This window comes from Theropithecus gelada, chromosome 13 (genome assembly GCF_003255815.1).
Source record: "Theropithecus gelada isolate Dixy chromosome 13, Tgel_1.0, whole genome shotgun sequence".
NCBI lineage: Eukaryota > Metazoa > Chordata > Mammalia > Primates > Cercopithecidae > Theropithecus > Theropithecus gelada.
Window position 1 is genome coordinate 73,029,462 of NC_037681.1, and position 18,362 is coordinate 73,047,823.

General features: G+C 36.0%; 1 long non-coding RNA gene across 1 annotated transcript in view; it reads left to right on the forward strand.

The window, feature by feature from the left end:
* Nucleotides 1–16,782, forward strand: part of LOC112604988 — a 1,409,957-nt gene extending 1,393,175 nt beyond the window's left edge. Inside the window, exon 12 of the long non-coding RNA XR_003115321.1 lies at nucleotides 15,830–16,782. This is a non-coding gene — a long non-coding RNA (uncharacterized LOC112604988). The remainder of the gene's footprint in view (nucleotides 1–15,829) is intronic.
* Nucleotides 16,783–18,362: the final 1,580 nt, after the last annotated feature.

The window sequence follows — 18,362 nt, forward strand, 5'->3', positions numbered from 1 at the left end:
TTTCTCTTCTACCAAGACAGTTACCAGCATTTAATAAAGTCTCATGCTAAGAGAATTACTTGTGTCTATACGTGTGTGTGTCTGTGTGTGTGTGTGACAAAGTGATGATCTGCAAAATTCCTATGACACTTGGCACTGAGGATGCTGTCCATATGTTTCTGTTTTGTTTGCTAAAGTCTCTTTGTGCAAACCGGAGGACATCTTTCCTAAATATACTCCCTGGTGATTTCCTGTTATCAATACATGATGAAACCACAAGGAATTCAACACAGCCTTTTCATGAAGCTAAATATATCTTACAACTTTGAGATTCTTTGTGAATCAATTTAACAGCGAAGTGATTCTTCAGTTGCTGAAGGCTGAGTGGTCTCTCTGCAAGGCAGAACAGGAGGAGTGGTGCACAAGTCTCTGCGCTGTTACTCCTTTTCTTTTACCTTCTATGAAGGCAGCATTCTCGTTGACATACTTAAAATGCCAAATCAAAAGTGTTTCCTTCTTTTGTCTTTCTTTAGTCATGTAAAAATACATTTTAAATTAAAAGATAGCATTTTAAGTTCCTTTTTTGTGATGTGGTTAATGTATGTATATGAAATCTTTAAAATACACTGAAAGAAATGAAAATTTGTTTTCATCTCTTTTATGATTATGTAAAACATATTCTAAAGAAAACTTATCAGGAGCCCGCCAGGCATATTTATTAATGTTCATTTTCTTCATGGAAATTTGTAGGAGTCAATGTGTCTAAGAAGGACTTATTTATAATGACTAATGACTATACTATTAATGGATTATTCAATGATACTACTTGGTTCTTAGCCATTACATCACCAAACAAACTTATTAGAAGTGAATTCTTTTAGTAAAGAAATCTCAGATAAATATATTGTACTATATCTAGTAAAGAAATCTCAGACAATTATTATATATCAGATATATATATGTACGTAGTTGGGGAGTGGTGCAAGGGCAGAAAAATAGCAGAAATTTCGAAACTAAATGTTATCATTCAGCAGTTTTTCCAAAAGAAAGTGTATTTCTGTATTCCTGTATTCCATTCTCATGCTGCTAATAAAGCACACCCGAGCCTGGGTAATTTATAAAAGAAAGAGATGTAATTGATTCAAAGTTCAGCATGGTTGGAGGCCTCAAGAAATTTACAATCATGGTGGAAGGTGGAGCAAAAACATCCTTCTTCGCATGGCAGCAGCCAAAAGAAGTGCCAAGCAAAGGGGAAAAGCCCCTTATAAAACCATCAGACCTCGTGAGAACTCCAGTCACTATCATAAGAACAGCAGCATGAGGGGAACTCCCTCAATAATTCAATTACCTCCCACCATGTCCCTGCCATGACATGTGGGATTGTGGGAGCCACAATTCAAGATGAGTTATGGGTGAGGATACAGCCAAATCATATTGTTCTGCCCCTTGCCCCTCCCAAACATCATGTCCTCACATTTCAAAACACAATCATGTCCTTCCAACAGTCCCCTGAATTCTTAACTCATTCCAGCATTAACTCAAAATTGCAAATCCAAAGTCTCATCTGGGACAAGGCAAGTCCCTTCTGCCTATGAGCCTGTAAAATCAAAAGCAAGTTACTTCCTGGATAAATGGAGGTACAGGCATTGGGTAAATACACTCATTCCAAATGGGAGGAATTGGTCAAAACAAAGGGACTATAGGCCCCTGCAAGAGTGATATGCAATAGGGTCAAAACAAAGCGGCTACAGGCCTCATGCAAGTCTGATATGCAATGGGGCAGTCATTAAACCTTAAAGTTCCAAATGACCTTCTTTGACTCCATGTCTCACATCCAGGACATGCTGATGGAAAAGGTGTGTTCCCATGGCCTTAGGCAGCTCTTCCCTTGTGGTTTTTCAGGGTACTACAGTCCCCCTCTCAGCTGTTTTCAAGGGCTGTTGCTGAGTGTCTGTGGCTTTTTCAGGCACACAGGACAAGCAGCCAGTGGATTTACCATTCTGGGGTATGGAGGATGGTGCCCCTCTTCTCATGGCTCCACTAGGCAGAGCCCCAGTGGGGATTCTGTGTGGGGGCTCTGACCCCACATTTCCCCTCCATACTGCCCTATCAGAGGTTTTCCATGAGAACCCCACCACTGCAGCAGACTTTTATGCTCTGCTTCCTCTTGAACACTTTGCCTCTTAGAAATTTCTTCCACCAGATAGCCTAAATAATCTTTCTCAACTTCAAAGTTCCATAGATCTCTACAGCAGGGACAAAATGCCCTCAGTCCCTTTGCATAGCAAGAGTAGCCTTTACTCCTGTTCCCAAAAAGTTCCTCATCTCCATCTGAAACCACCTCAGCCCGAACTTTATTGTTCATATCACTATCATCATTTTGCTCAAAGCCATTCAACAAGTCTCCAGAAAGTTCCAAACTTTTCTACATTTTCCTGTTCTATAAGTCTCTAGGAAGTTCCAATTTTTCCCACATTTTCCTGTCTTCTTCTGAGCCCTCCAAACTTTTCCAGCCTCTCCCTGTTACCCAGTTCCAAAGTCACTTCCACATTTTTGGGGGTCTTTACAGCAGCACTCCACCCTCTACAGTACCAGTTTACTGAATTAGTGCACTCCCATGTTGCTAATAGAGACATACCTGAGACTGGGCAATGTATAAAGAAAAGAGGTCTAATTGACTCACCATTCAGCATTACTGGGGAGGCCTCAGGAAACTTACAATCATGGCAGAAGGGGAAGCAAAGATGCCCTTCACATGGCAGCAGGAAGGAGAACTCCCAAGAAAAAGGGGGAAAGCCCATTATAAAACCATATGATCTTGTGAGAACTCAGTCACTATCATGAGAGCAGCTGCATGGGGGTAACTGTCCGCATGATTCTGTCACCTCCCACTGGTTCTCTCCCATGACACATGGAGATTATGGGAACTAAATTCAAGATAAGATTTTGGCTGGAGAAATAGCAAGACCATTTCAGTTCCTAAACTCATCAATTAATCACTTCTTGATGAGTCAGGTCCACATTGCTCTACGTGATATAAACAAATGATGTACTCAGAGGCTAATGAATTATGAATAATTTTTTATCTGCTAATTTATACTAGCTATGTTGGATTTCTTTTTTTATTCATCTAGTTATTTCTGCTTCTGTTATATTGTTTCCTTAGGCATTTATCTCACTTTTGGTATTTTTTCTTTGTTTTACATTTGATTTGACAATTAGCACCCAAATTAGAATATTTGTAAAAACTGTGTAAATAGGCACGAAGTGAGCACTTGTACTTTTAATGAACGGTTTTATATATGTTTTTATAGTTGAAAAATTATTTTTTTACTTACTTTTTGGAGAATAGTTGAATATGCCAGACATAGTAGCCATTCAGGCTGTCCACAAACATTACAGTTCTTCTAGGTATAGTAATATTGTGCCTTCTCAACACTTGAAGTTACATGTGCTTGTGAGACAGTTGGCTAACAAAATGTAAGCAGTAGAAATATGTGTCACTTTCAGGCCAAAGTTCTAAGAGCCAGTGTGAGAACACATTCTCTTAACCACTTACTGTGGTTGATCATGGAGGTAGGTGTCAAGATGAGGTCACTGGGTCTCTTGAGTGACTCTAATAAGCACAATCTCCAACAAAACTTTGGTTGACATGGAATACAACTAACAAGTAAACTTTTGCTTTTATAAGGAACTGAAAGTTGAGTTGCATGTTACCAAGAAATTGAAAATAAATTATAAATTAAACATTAGTATGAGAAGCCATTTATTGGGCCGGGCACAGTGCATCACGCCTGTAATCCCAGCACTTTGGGAGGCCGAGGTGGGTGGATCACGAGGTCAGGAGTTCAAGACCAGCCTGGCCAACATGGTGAAACTCCGTCTCTACTAACAATACAAAAATTAGCTGGGCATGGAGACGCGTGCCTGTAATCCCAGATACTTGGGAGGCTGAGGCAGGAGAATTGCTTGAACCCAGGAGGCAGAGGTTACAGTGAGCCGAGATCGCACCATTGCACTCCAGCCTGGGTGACAGGGTAAGACTCTGTCTCAAAAAAAAAAAAAAAAAAGAGAAGTCATTTATTCATAGCTGTTGCCTTCTTAACAGTAAGGAATCAAAATAAATGAGAAAGTCCCAATTCAATTATTAGGTTCCCCCAAAATTTCATAATAAATGTATAAATGGATGAGGAATTCACCAGGAAAATAAAAGAATTACAAGAGGAAAATCATGACTGTATTCACATAAGTCATTATAAGTATTTTTCAAAATGTTTTCTGAAGTAAAATTGTTTACTATCAATAGATTTTAAAGTAAAAAGGAAAGCAGCAATAATTGAAAATAATCAACTGATTTTCATTAGCTGATTCAGTTCTGCAATGAATATCTGATAACAATAATGCATTGCTGGTGAAAGTAGTGATAATGTCAGTGTGAGATGGAAGAAGAAGAGCTGGACTGTTATTACGAAGAGAAGCCCTCTGACATCAAGGTTGCTAGCATCAACACCAAGATCACTGTTTCTCATTACATTCAACAGCACTAGAAAAATTTTCTATATTTACAAAATTGTTGAAATTATTGCTGCTTCATTGTCTCATGGAAAATAGACTACAATATTTTAAGTAACATTTATAAATATTTTGTTATTGTTCTCTCCTTTCATCATAGAACTCAGTGGAGAGATGAGGGTGGAGTTTTTTGGTGGTTGAACTTTTGGATAAGCTGAATAAAATCTACACAGGCTGAACTCATTTTTATTCCATTTTGTTGTTAAAACAAATGACAAACAAAAGCTTCTGTGCCAGCATTCTCTCTTCTTTTAGGCTGAGTCATTTCCTAAGAGGCTCCTTATCCCTTAAAGTAGACTACTGGAAGATATACCCTAGTATCATTTTAATTACGTTTAAGCAAGCTTGGGGATGGTAGTCATTTAAATCACAAGACATGGACAATATTTTCAGCAATTTCATTAAGTCATTCCCAATACTGAAACTAAAGATTTTCTCCCTTTCCAATAGTATGCAAATTATAGATTACTAACACCAAATAAACACCTAGCAATATTATTACATTCATTCTAAGAAACATTAACATAGGAAACTTGGTTTCTTCTAAACACATCACTATAGGTACAACTGGAAATACAAAAACATTTCATTTTAATAAGGGGAAAATTAGGCAATACATATAAGTAAACTTAATTTAAAAAGTGAATGACCTTTATGAATTAACAGAAATCATTAGATGTACTTAAAACAAGACCTGAATAAATGTTTTTGATTAGGAAACAAAGTATTCTTAAAATTAATATATAAATTTAAATGGGATTTTATGTGAGACTGCTAATCAGGGTCAATTTTTTTAATTGTTTAACATAACCTTAAAGTTTATGTGGCAATAAATAAAGGGAGTCTGAAAATAGCAAAGATTATGAAACATAAAATTGTGCCATGTATTGTAAATCCTTTGCCTATACATTTTTAAGTCAGGTTATTCGTTTTATCAGCAAAGATGGCTAGAGTGTTGACTGGAGTTGTGTTGGATTTATAGATCACTTAGAGCAAAATTGACATACAAAATATATAATAAGTATTCTGATCCATAACATGGTATACTGCTAAAATTCTTTTTATCCTCATGATTTTCAAGTTTCAACAGGCAGATTAAAACTGTGCCTTAATCTTCCTTTCCTGATTTTACAGAATCGCAACATCAATTAGAAGGAAGGACTCTGGGCTCTTTCAGGTCTTTCCCAGTCATTCACACAACCCTGTAGATGCTTGGCCTTCTGGCTTCTCAGTAACATGTCAAGGCTTTTCAAAGTTTTCTTTGGACATTTCATTCCCCAGCTTTGGTCAGCTTCTTGTTTGCTCCAACTGTTATCAGTACCTCTTGTAAGCTGCCATATTATTAAACTTTTTAAAGTTAACTAATGTCCATAAAAATTATTTTCTCAATGATTCAAATCAAGTCAGTTCTGATTAAGGTCAAATTAATACAAGGCCTGTGAGAGAAGGTTTTCAGGTAACTGCAGAGGGGTCCAGATAATGTCAATTTTCTGTGAATAAGGTTTTACATGAGTTCCAACTCCATTCTGTGTCTACCAGTGAGTAGCTGGTAAGCTACGATTCTTCATGAATACTGTGATAGTGAGTTTTGGGCTTTCAGGGTTACCACATACCTGGGAGAGGGGAATGTGACTACAATGAGTTTAAACACCACGAAGTTCCTAACTCTTACTGAGATAGTCATTTTTCTTGAATAAATACTCCTCAGATTGTTGCATGCTTTAATTTTCAAAGTTCTGAAAAAGTTGATATTGGCAATTTTTGCCAAAATTTTTATTGATTTTACAGAGGGGCAGATTTTTGGAGTCCCTACTCTGCCATTTCTACTGGTAATTATCCTTTTACATTCTTTCTTTCTTCCTTCCTTTGCTTTTTTTCTCCCCCCTTATTAAACTGTCTAGGACTGCATTAAAACAATGAATATAAGTAATGAGAGCAATATCCTTCCTTAAACTTGAGAATTAACTACAACCTTTTGTCACTGAGTGTGATGTAGTTTTTTTTTTCAACTATATACTTTATTATATTGAGTTATCTCCAGTTCTAGTTTGCTGAAAGGTTTTAGTTGTTGTTAGGTTTTCTTGTTTGTTTTTTGTTTTTTTAGTTTTGCAAAATGTTTCTCCTGCATTCTGAATGTTTTGGGGTAATCATATGTTTTATTTTTTTTGTCTGTTAATATGAAATACATTGATTTTCAAATAGTAACTATACTCATTCATGTTGTTTTATACTGTTTTTATATTTCTAGATTTAATTTCCTATTATTTTGTTAATTTTTGGGGGTTCATGAGAAAATTAGGTTGATAAATGTTTTCTATTCTTTTGACTACTCATTTAGTCAACTAAAAAAAAGCTTTAACTACTTGAATCATATTTGTATATTTGTAAATTTTGCATTTCAATTGTATTTTTCCCCATGCATTTTGAAGCGTTTTAATTAGGTGCTTGTACACTTAGGATTGTTATATCCTTATATCCCTTTTTTTTTTTTTTTTTTTTTGAGACAACGTCTTGCTCTGTCACCCAGGCTGAAGTGCAGTAGTACAATCAGAGCTCACTGTAGCCTCGACATGTCAGGCTCAAGCCATCCTCTCACTTCAGCCTCTCAAGTAGAGGTGTCACTATGCTGCCAAGGCTGGTCTCAAACTCCTGGCCTCAAGCATATTCTCCTGTTGAACTGACCTCTCTACCATTATAAAATGTTTTTCTTTTCCCCGGTGATATTCCTAGCTTGAAACCTACTGTGTCTGATATTATTTTATTCAATTCAGCCTCCTTTGCTTAGCGTTTTCACAATGTCTTTTAAAATCTTCTACTTTTAGCCTACTGGTATATTAATATTTAAAATTCATTTCTTATGTAACACATATAGTTAGGTCTTTTTAGTCAGCTTGATCTCTGTCAACAGATTGCACTTTTAGATTATTCCAATTAGATTGAATATAACTATCAAAATGGTTGGCTTTGAATCTGCCATCTTGTAGTTTGTTTTCTATTTGTTCCATTTTTCTCCATTCCTTTTTTCCTGTCTTCTTTTGAGTTAAATGAAAACGTTTTATAATTCCACTTTCTCTTCAATACTGGCTTCTTCTTCATCTCTTACTTTAAATTTTCAGTAGATCCTCCAGGGTTCACAATATACATCTTTAACTTATCACAGTTTATTTTCAAATATAATGCTACTTCCTATATATCTTGAAAGAAGATAACAAGATTTTACATCTGTTTCTCTCCTCATGTGCTACTGATGTTATTATTTTTATTTCTATATAATATACACATTTGTATTATTTTTGTTCACATAGTTGTTTTCAAAGAGATTTAAATATGAGAATAAAAAACTTTTACATTTTCTTTAGGATTATAATTTAATGGCATTTGCTATTCATCTTTCTAAATTTAAATTTCTATCTTATTTTTTCTCTGCCTGAAGAACATCCTTTAATATTTTTTGTAGTTCTAATCTGTGAGTGATGAAATATCTCAATTGTTATTTGTCTAAATAATTTTTCTTTCACTACATTTTTGAAAAATATTTTGCCAAGTAGAGAACAGTCAGACTGACAGTTTTGGATTTTTTTTCCTCACAGTACTTTAAAGATATTACTATATTTTCTTCTTGCTTGCATACATTTTGCCAACAATGTTTTTTCACTTTTATGTTTGCTCCTTTGCACATAATAGGTCATTTTTTCTTCCCTCTCTAGCAGCTTTTAAGATTTTTCTCTGCATTACTGGTTTTACCAATTTGATTTTGATATGCCATAGTACTGTTTTTTGTGTGTTTATTCTGATTGGGGTTTAACTTCTTGGATGTGTTGATTTATAGTCTTCACCGTATTTTAAAATTCTCTATTCTTATTCCAGATACTACACTTTCCTTCCACTCCCATCCTTAGCCTTCTGCCTTTCTCCTTCTGTATCTAATTACACTTGTTAGAATATGATTATCACTGTGGCTCTTTTTATTTTCCTGTCTTCTTTTTTTTGTTTGTTTTTAGATCTCTGTTCTCATTTCCTTCCTATGACTTCATTTTTACCGATCTCTTCTTCTGCAATGTCTAATCTGCTGTTAATTCTCTACAGTGCACTTTTTATTTTAGTATGTTTTTTTTCTTTACAGATTTTTATTTGGTAATGCTTTATATTTCTTATTTCTCTATCATTGTCACATATTTTTTTAATTGGGCACATATAACCATAAGGCACATATTTATAATTGTTTTCATATTTATAAATGTCCTTCATTGCCAATTCTGTCATCTCTCTTATTTATGAATGTCACTCTTGATTATATTTTCTCGTGATTATGAGGCAGATTTTCCAGCTTTAGTGATTAGATACCTAACATTGTGAATATGATGTTGAATGTTGGATTTTGATGTATTCCTTTATATTGTGATGTAACTTGTTCTGGTGCATAATTAAGTTCTTGGAAACAGTTAAATGCTTGCTTTTAAGTTTTTTGGAGTGTATCTTGACCAACTTTTAATTGAGGGCTAATTTAGACCTTCTACTAAGGGGTCACCTTTCTGAGATTTCTCCATGTCTTTAAAGTCTTCAGCTCTGGCTAATGGGAATAATTGCTATTCCCCGTTGTGTGTAGGCTCTGTGAATTGTTGCACTTTCTTAGTTCCAGTAGTTCTTTCCCTGCTCATGTCATTTCCTCTCACATAGGTGCAGATTAGATTCAGGAGGTCCCTAGGTAGATTCTAGAGCTTGCTCTTTCTTTCTCTCTCTCTTAGCTCCCCTTTCACTGGTAGTCTGTTTTATAAATTCTAGCTACTCAGACCTCTTTAACCTTTAATCTCCGTCTTCCTAAATCTGCATGGTGGCTTGGTTCTGCTTGGATTTTCCTTCTTTATGCCGCAGCACAGGAACTACTTCTAGGCCAATGGTTTTCAAACTGAAATGATTTTGTTCCATAGTAGACATTTGCAATGTCTGATAACAATTTAGGTTGTTACAACTAGGGTAGTGCTACTACATTAGCACCAAAGCCAAGGATGCTGCTAAACCTTCCACAATGTACAGGTGAGCTCCCTACAACAAAGAATTATCCAGCCCAAAATGTCAACAGTGTACAAGGTTGAAAATCTTTTCCCTAGGTAGTTTCTCGGGAATATTATCATTCTCTCAGGTATCATAATCCTGCATGGCTTAATGCCTCAAAGCTGTATTCTGTAATATTTTGTTCAGTTTTCTAGTTATCTGAGTTGGAAATATAAATCCAGTCTTTCTTAGTGCATCATGGCCCAAAGTGGAAATCTTTCTTGTCTCTTGATAATAATATTTGTATTCTATTCATCCTCCTAACTCGCTTATGTACTTATATTTTATAGATTCCTTGAATGTGTAGACTCTCAGTTTAAATTTCCTGCTAATATTGCTTGTACTCACAATGTGTTAAGGTGTGGGCTATGATTAACTGAGAATTGAGGATGCTTACTTTGTATAAAGGAAGGATATTACAACACAGAGAATAACTTCTGCCTCATTTTTATCTCCAAAGCTGCTCTCAAAACTCACAAACTATATATAACATATCTTTGTGAAGTTTTCTGAAGTATGCTTGCCTGATAACTCCAGCTTTTGATGGGGAGAGGAGGCAGAGAAATTCTAGGCAGACAGGTGTGGGTCCCTGGTGAAGCCCCACCCTAAAGCTGAAAAGCCTGAGATTGTGGCCCAAAGTGAGAATTTACATCCTTGTTTTCCCACTTGAATGTTGCCTTTTCAAAAATCACCTGTGGCCTGCCCCACCAGCCCCCATCCTGTGCCCATAAAGACTCCAGACTCAGCAAGCAAAGAGGAGAAGGGACTGGACATCAGAGACTGTGGCTCGACATCAAAGAGAACCAGCTTGACCTTAGAGGAACAGCTTGATGGCTAACTTTGGAGAAGAATCCAGCTGGAGATGGCTGAACTTCAGGGGCAGATTACCTTCCATCCTATCCCTCCTTCAGCTCCTCTTCCCACTAAAAGCCACTTTCATTGGCAATAAAATCCCCCACCTTTACCATCTTTTAATTTATTTGTGCAACCTTATTTCTCCTGGATGCCAGACAAGAGTTCGGGTGCCATGAGTACAAACACAAAACGCTGTCACACTGGCCTTTCACCCTCACTGGCAGAGGGCAGCCGCCTGATGTGAAAACGCAGAAGGCCCACTGAGCTGTTCACCCTTAAGCCATCTTCAGATGGAAGAGCTAAAAGAGCACTGTAACACTCTCCCTCTGGGGCTTCAGGGATCGCATGCACCTCCGCAGATGCTGCCGTGAGGCCTGCACAGTGTTTGCTCCTGCCAGCACCCAGAAGCACTCACCATGACTCCTGCACCTGCTCACCTATGCACTCCATCCCACAAGGGGTGGACTGCTGCAGGTCTGAGTGAGTGGAGCTCAATCCTGCCAGCGCTGAAGCAGCCAGCTGGTTCCAGGGTTCATGCATTCCAGTTCCCGCCTTATACGCTTGCATGCTCTCTCTTACTAGGAATTGAAAACTGCAGGATGGGTAAATGAGGCACCCCTGTCACGAGTCCTATGAAGGGGATGGGAAAATATCCTCCTTCAGTTCCATTTCTTCAGAGCTTTTAGCCTGATTCCATTAGGCTGTGGCATGTTTCCACCACATCTAGAGAGTTACGGGCCAAGCTCCAGAAAAAGGAAATCACAGAGAGAAAAGCCCAGAGAGAAGACCCTCCTTCGTGGGCTTAGTGTGTGGCACATCTTTCATGTTCCTGATTTGAGTCCCTGATTCTGCAGTTCTTCCCAGGATGGGCTGACATCAGGGATGATTAGTCCTGTGAGTGAAAACTCAAATCTTACTATAGCACAACTTTACCTATGAGACATTAGTACATGTCCCAAAATGTGGTTTATTGTATGATTTTTATTAAACTGAGACCAGTTCTTGATCATGTATTCCTCACAGTAAAATTAAGAGCATGTCAAATGCATTTTAGTTTTTCTGATCTTTTGGAGACAGCTATTCAAGCAAAAGCAAAATATGCTTATATCTAACCAAAAGCATGGTTAACTGCCCAGACTGAAACCAAACGAATTCATTTTGAATCTTACTTTGACACTTAGCTTTGTGACTTTAAAGAAGCTAATGTCTCAGTGTTCTTATCTGAGGTCTTCGATATGTCATCTTGGGATAATACCTTATTCCTCAAATGGTAATAATTCTATTGCTGATATTTGAAAACATTTTGTACTTACTTTAACTTAACCAAAACAGTTGAGCAATGGGTTTAAAACACACAAACGCGCGCGCACACACACACACACATGTAATAATAAAATTATAGCTTAATTCAACAAGTTTCAGCTTCAACATTTTATTTTTTAAATGTACTGCAAAAGAAAGTGGTATATGAAATATGACTGCTACTGGTATCTGTAGTAAAGGACAGACACCAAGAATAGGCAAAAGATATAACCTGTAGTAAAGAAAGTGAAAAAAAAAAAATAAAAGCAAGGAAGGGAATGTGGGAAGGAATTGTTTCTTTTGAGAACTGGGTGACTGTATTATATATGTTAACCCCTTCGATTCTTGAAATTGGACTACAGGGTAGTTATGCTTATCATCCTGTTACACAGGAATATGAAATTGAGAGAAGTTCAGAAATGCATTTTAGAACACTTGTTCTGTAAGCTGGCTACTAGAATTTGAACACAGGCCTGCTAAATCTAATATGCTTTGCTAAAGAAAAGCACCCTATTTCAACTCATTTCCCTCAGGAAAAAGACAAGTGAGATGATGCCCAGTGATCTTTTGTTTTTCTGCTTCTTCACTTTAATGTCATAAAAAAGCCACCACAGTGGGGCAGAAAATTAAACCATTCACTCAAACACAGTACTCAGACATCCTAAGACTTCTTTATATTATTCCCAAATGCACTAAATCTCCCAGCTCTCAAACTTCCCACTAACCACTAATTTATCTAACAAAGGCTATCAAAACTGATTTGGTATAACAAGCCGTAGCACATTTTTAAAATGCCTAATATGAATGGACTATGATTGTTGCTAAATTGTTAAACTCATTTTTGAATATCATTTTATATTTTACCAATGTTTAAAGTCCAAAAACATATAAGGCTCTGTTTTAAAGATCTGATTTTCAAGAACATCTATCTATTCTCCTTTGAGGGAAATGGCATTTATTGTAGAGTTCAGGACTCCCCCATCGGCTCTTTGCAAGACCTCATGCAATCTCAGTTCATTTACTCTCTTAAGCTAGTTCCCAAGGTAAAAGGAAACACTGTTTACCACATATCTGGCTATAAATTGCTGTGAGAACCAAGGTAGTACTGAGTGTTTTGAAATTATGGAATGAAAGATAATATTCATGTTGCAAATGTGATCAGTCCTGCAGTGACTGTAAAAGAATATACAGTTGATGACGTGGTTGGAATTTACCCAGTGTGAGTGTATGATTCAAGCCCATAATAATTGCTTATTTTTGGCCACTATATACACCAGAATAAAAGTTGAAGCAAGTATAAATCTACCAACCAGAAATCATTTATCAAAACTAAATGCATATTTCTGTGCTAGTTTCAAATTGCATTAATACTCACTTTCACTATTTCTTTAAGCAAAGTCACACATCTTCATTCCTCTCTCTACCAGATGATATTAAAAGATATTTTGTTAGGAAAGAAGCAAATACAAATGAATTCAAACATCATGTCAGATACTTCTTCCTTGATATTAAGAAGTAAATCAAACTTCAACTCTCAATGCAAAAACGCGTATTAGCCTCTGGTAATCACAAGTTCACGATATTTCCTCTTTTTAAGAATGAGGTAGAGTGAAAGTGGTGGTTATCTGCGTGTCTTGCTGAGATATTTGTTTTAGTCTTAATTCATAGTCTTGAACAGTCTTAAAATCAGAGATACAGTCAATAATCATTGGGTGGTTACTTTTTTGAGAAAAAAAAAATCTGCTGTGTTGTCTATTTCCTACCTACTTCTGTTATAGCACTGTGGGGCTAGTGTTGCTATTAGCCCATTTTATAAATGATACAAGTGAGACTTAGAGTGACTTACTCAAGGTTATAGAGTTACAAGCTGTCAAAATAGAATCAAACTCAGGCAAACTGACTTTTAAGTGTCAGAAACGAAATCACTTTACCATACTGCCTAATGTTAATGACTATGAGAAAGGAAATCATTTAAATCCTGTTACACACTGAAGAAACATGCTTACTGCCAACAGTTCTCAAAAGTGGCCCAAATTAATTACAGAAGAGAAAGTGAAAGAGGAACTGGGAAAAATTGCCTTTTTTCCACTCATTTTCTAAAGATAACACAGTAGAATTTTCTAGAGGCTAAGTGATGTGTGATATCACAACCAAGTAAAGGCTGAAAAAAAAATTTAAGAATCATACTGTCTTCTATTCAACCAGGCATTAAAAGAGACTTGTAAAACTGTAAAACATTGCCATTCATCTCACTAAATTATTTTTGTTTTGGAAAATAAAACTGTTTCTAAAATATATATTATTTTAAGACATGTGTTTATTTTTAAATAAATAACAAGACAAAAAATTTCTAAGTTTAATTTTAATGAAATGTTGACATACATAACTCATATAAAATAGCAGTACTTTGACAGTCTAACACTTTTTAAGAAAGCAAAGGGGTTCTGAGACCAAAATATTTGAGAACCACTACTATAAGGCATTTTAATTACACACCATTTCCTCTGCCTAGGTCAGGTTAGCCTGATCTTCAGAAAGTCTAGGTGTTTTAAAACAACGTATCTGCTTGGATAGATTTATGGCCTAAGCTTATCACCAGTCTATAACATCCTTTTCAAATTTCATTTTGAAAAATCTTCTTTTAAAGTATCGTATAAAGTTTTATTTTGTATGCCCGAATTTTGAAAAGGTCACTAGTTCCAAATCAATGGAGTGGTTTTTCATTCCTTTTAATGTAGGATCAAGTTCATTTTGATTTGGTACTCAGTACATTATAATAACCCACTGAGTGCATGAAACTAAATGAGACAAACTGTATTGAGCAAGTGGCACTCTTGAAGTTTTCATAACTTCGTGTTGCTAGGAAACAACTTTACTATCAGCTCGAAGTTTAAACTTGGAGCATCTGCTTCATTTAAAGTCTGGCTTGCAGGCAGTATAGATTGCACTGAGCATTGGGAGGGGGATAAAAAGCAAAAGCAAAACCAATTACTTTCTAAAAACAACAACAATGTTAAAAGTCTTGAAAGCTGAGGGTCTTATGCTATATTTGTAATTATATCCTTTGGAACTGTTGCTAGAGGGGATGTCTTTCTGCTAACTCATAAACCTGAAGTCCAGAGTAGAAATCGGGATCATTCAGGTTCAAAAGTTCTAAGAAATGTAGAGTGAGAATTGCATGATGCCATCTCAGCCTTTGAGGAGGGAGTAAGAGGGGAAAATATACTCTGTGTCGTTGGCATGCATTTTAACATATTCTTCTCAGGCAAAGTTACTACTTTAAGGAAATGTTTTAGGATGTATGCAGACCATATATTCTACCCTTCCTTCTGCCCTTTTCCTTATTGTTTCATATTTCAGCATGTTATGATAAGTCTGGAACAGGATAGAGAAACAGCATATACTGTATTGGCCAATTATTTGTCCTTCTTATGCAAACTGATGCAGTAGCCTAGCACCATTTTTTCAAGGCATACCTGCTTAAATAAATTAATACTAACATTTCTACCATTTCATAAGGGAGGAAAACAAATTTATATCCCAATGAATGGAATGTCACATGACCCAACAAAAGCAAGTTGTGTTACTATTTTCATGTTAACAAATCCAAGTCCTATCAACCCAAATGTCCATCAGTGACAGATTGGATTAAGAAAATGTGGCACATATACACCATGGAATACTATGCAGCCATAAAAAAGGATGAGTTTGCGTCCTTTGTAGGGACATGGATGCAGCTGGAAACCATCATTCTTAGCAAACTATCACAAGAACAGAAAACCAAACACCGCATGTTCTCACTCATAGGTGGGAACTGAACAATGAGATCACTTGGACTCAGGAAGGGGAACATCACACACCGAGGGGGGAGGGATTGCACTGGGAGTTATACCTGATGTAAATGACGAGTTGATGGGTGCAGCACACCAACATGGCACAAGTATACATATGTAACAAACCTGCACGTTATGCACATGTACCCTACAACTTAAAGTATAATAATAATAAATAAATTAAAAAAAAAACAAATCCAAGTCCTAAAACTTGAACAATTTCTACTGTTTCACAGCATTTCCATCTATATTTTCACTCCTGAGAAGTTTGAAAATTAAAAAAAAAAAAAAAAAAAAAAAAGATCATGAAGAATAAGAGATGAACCACACACACACAAAAAAAGAAAGGCTGGAAGAGGATTTTACAGATTTTTAAGAAATATAGCTCATCTGCCTGAGCATTCTTTCGGCACTCTCATTTTAAGGTTACTTCTAGAAAGAAGAAATGATTTTTAATATTTCCTTCATCTGGAGAAATAACTGTCACTGTTCGGTATTCACGGACTTCCTGCTGAGGACTGCTACCGCAGTACGCTCTGGTCTCACGATAGGCAGCCGTGATAAGCAAGGGCCCCTGCACAGAGATGGTTTGAATGATGTGGCTCCCTCCTGCTCCATATAACCATAGCAAGAAGAATGTAACAGCGGCCCTCCATTAGTGAACTTATTACTGTGATTCCCAAGTCATGATCCCGACCCACCTTAAAATCTACTGCTGGCATTTTCTTGTCATTGGATTGCCACATGAATTAGCAGTTTAAGACTCTGCCTCCTTACTAACACCAACATCTTATTTGTATGGCTTTGGCGCTAGTTCCTGCCTCCTTGTGCTCTACCTCTATCCCAGTTATCATCTTGAATTCAGTATGCTTTTGGGTCTCTGGTTAAATCTTAGAACTTTCCATTCAAAATAACATACTTTATATTTCAGAACCACCCCTTAGATTTGGTACCTCTACTATGTCCTTGAATTGAATATTTGCATCTGTTTCTTGATATATGTATTTTTCATTTAAAATATTTGCTCTTAAGTTATATAATTTACCTGGTGAAAGACCATACAACACTGCTTGCATGTAGTCTCCCTATCATTGATGAACTTGCATGTTTCTTTTCTCCAATAAATTTTATGTCAATTTTACTACATTATTGAAATTCCCCCAGAGTAATGCGATCATATTTATCAACTAGTTTTTATACTGCTGTTGTTTTAAATGAAACAGAGTTGAATTAAGGTCTAACGCATTCCCATAAAAATTGCCTAGGTTTCTTTTTTGAAATCTCATTTTATACAGGCAGTCAAGATATTCAAAGTTGGTTATATGAATAAAAATTTCCTCAAAAAAGTACTCAAATCTATCTCTGGTTTATAGGACAAGATTTTAAAATCTGGATTTAAACATTAGAGGTTGGCTTTGTAGTTAGTAGCTAGTGTTAATAGCATGGACATAGATAAAATGTTATACTCACATGAACAAATGTCATCCTTTGCTTTTGATAGTCTTAGAAAATGATTGAAATTAATGTGACTGAACTATTCTTCTTCCTAAAATAATTTTTGAGAACTGTTTGAAAAAGGTGGTGATAATTTTTTAATGTCTGGCTCAAAACTGATCTCCTGCAGTAAGCCTTCCCAGATAGTCTATTATTACAGACCGCGATTTTTATATTTTACTTTTTATTTCCACTGTATAACGCTTTGCTTTCTTATTAATTGCTTTGGTAATCTTTCTTAGCTGCTGTCGCGCCTACAAGCCCTCAGAGAATTCTGCTTTCTTGGATCATGAAGATAAGGATCTCTCTGTCAGTGATATTATTCTTTAGCCTGAACAATTCGTTCTGTATAAAGTAGGTGTTCAATTAGGTATGGGATTATGGGAATACAGGATTATGTATTTATTAGTCTAAAGGCAAGCTATTCTGAGAAAGTTGCCGTCAAAAACTGTGAAAACATGTTTAAAAATTTTATTTATTACTTATAAGTAATATTGTTAGAGAAGTGGGCTGGGAAAAAGAGTAAGTGAATCTCAAACCACATTTTAAAGTTTCTTTTCTGCTAATTTAAATATTTTAGTTTCATTTAAAGGTTTAGTATTATAATTGAGAGTAGAAAAAGAAATTATGTTCATTCAGATTCTTTAGCCCATATACACAATTATCTTTCTTTATATAGTTATACAGATTTTAAATTGCCTATTGGGGGTATAAAATAAAGTCTTCATATTGCCCACTAAATCTCATGAATTATAGATACCTGCTTTTTACTTTTGCTTAAGTAATGCAAGGCCCTTTCCCTTTTCACTTATCTTGTTGACTCCTATAATATATCATCTACTAACTTTTCCTTTATTTCCCCTTCATTTCTCCATTTCTTAAAATATGTGATGTAGCCAATTACCAGTTGAGGACATACCTTTTCTAAATGTTTGGGGTTCATATTTGAAGACAATTAAAAATCTTGGACAAAGTTTTTCTATTGTTAAAAAGAGTATTACTAGGTTTTACTCCAAATATTTTTTAAAAAATTCAAATCTAGCACCATTGCTATATTCATCTCCTTTATTTTACCTGAGCAATGTATGATTTAAGAAGACTTACTGACACTTTTTTTAAATTAGAAAATTGCTGTTGATACTATTCCTTTCCGTTTGTTAGCTTTCCTTCTACCAGTGAGATCCCTCTGCTGCAGGACTGCTGGAGTTTGCTGGAGGTCCATTCCAAACTCTGTTTGCCTGGGTATCACCAGTGGAGGGTGCAGAACAGCAAAGA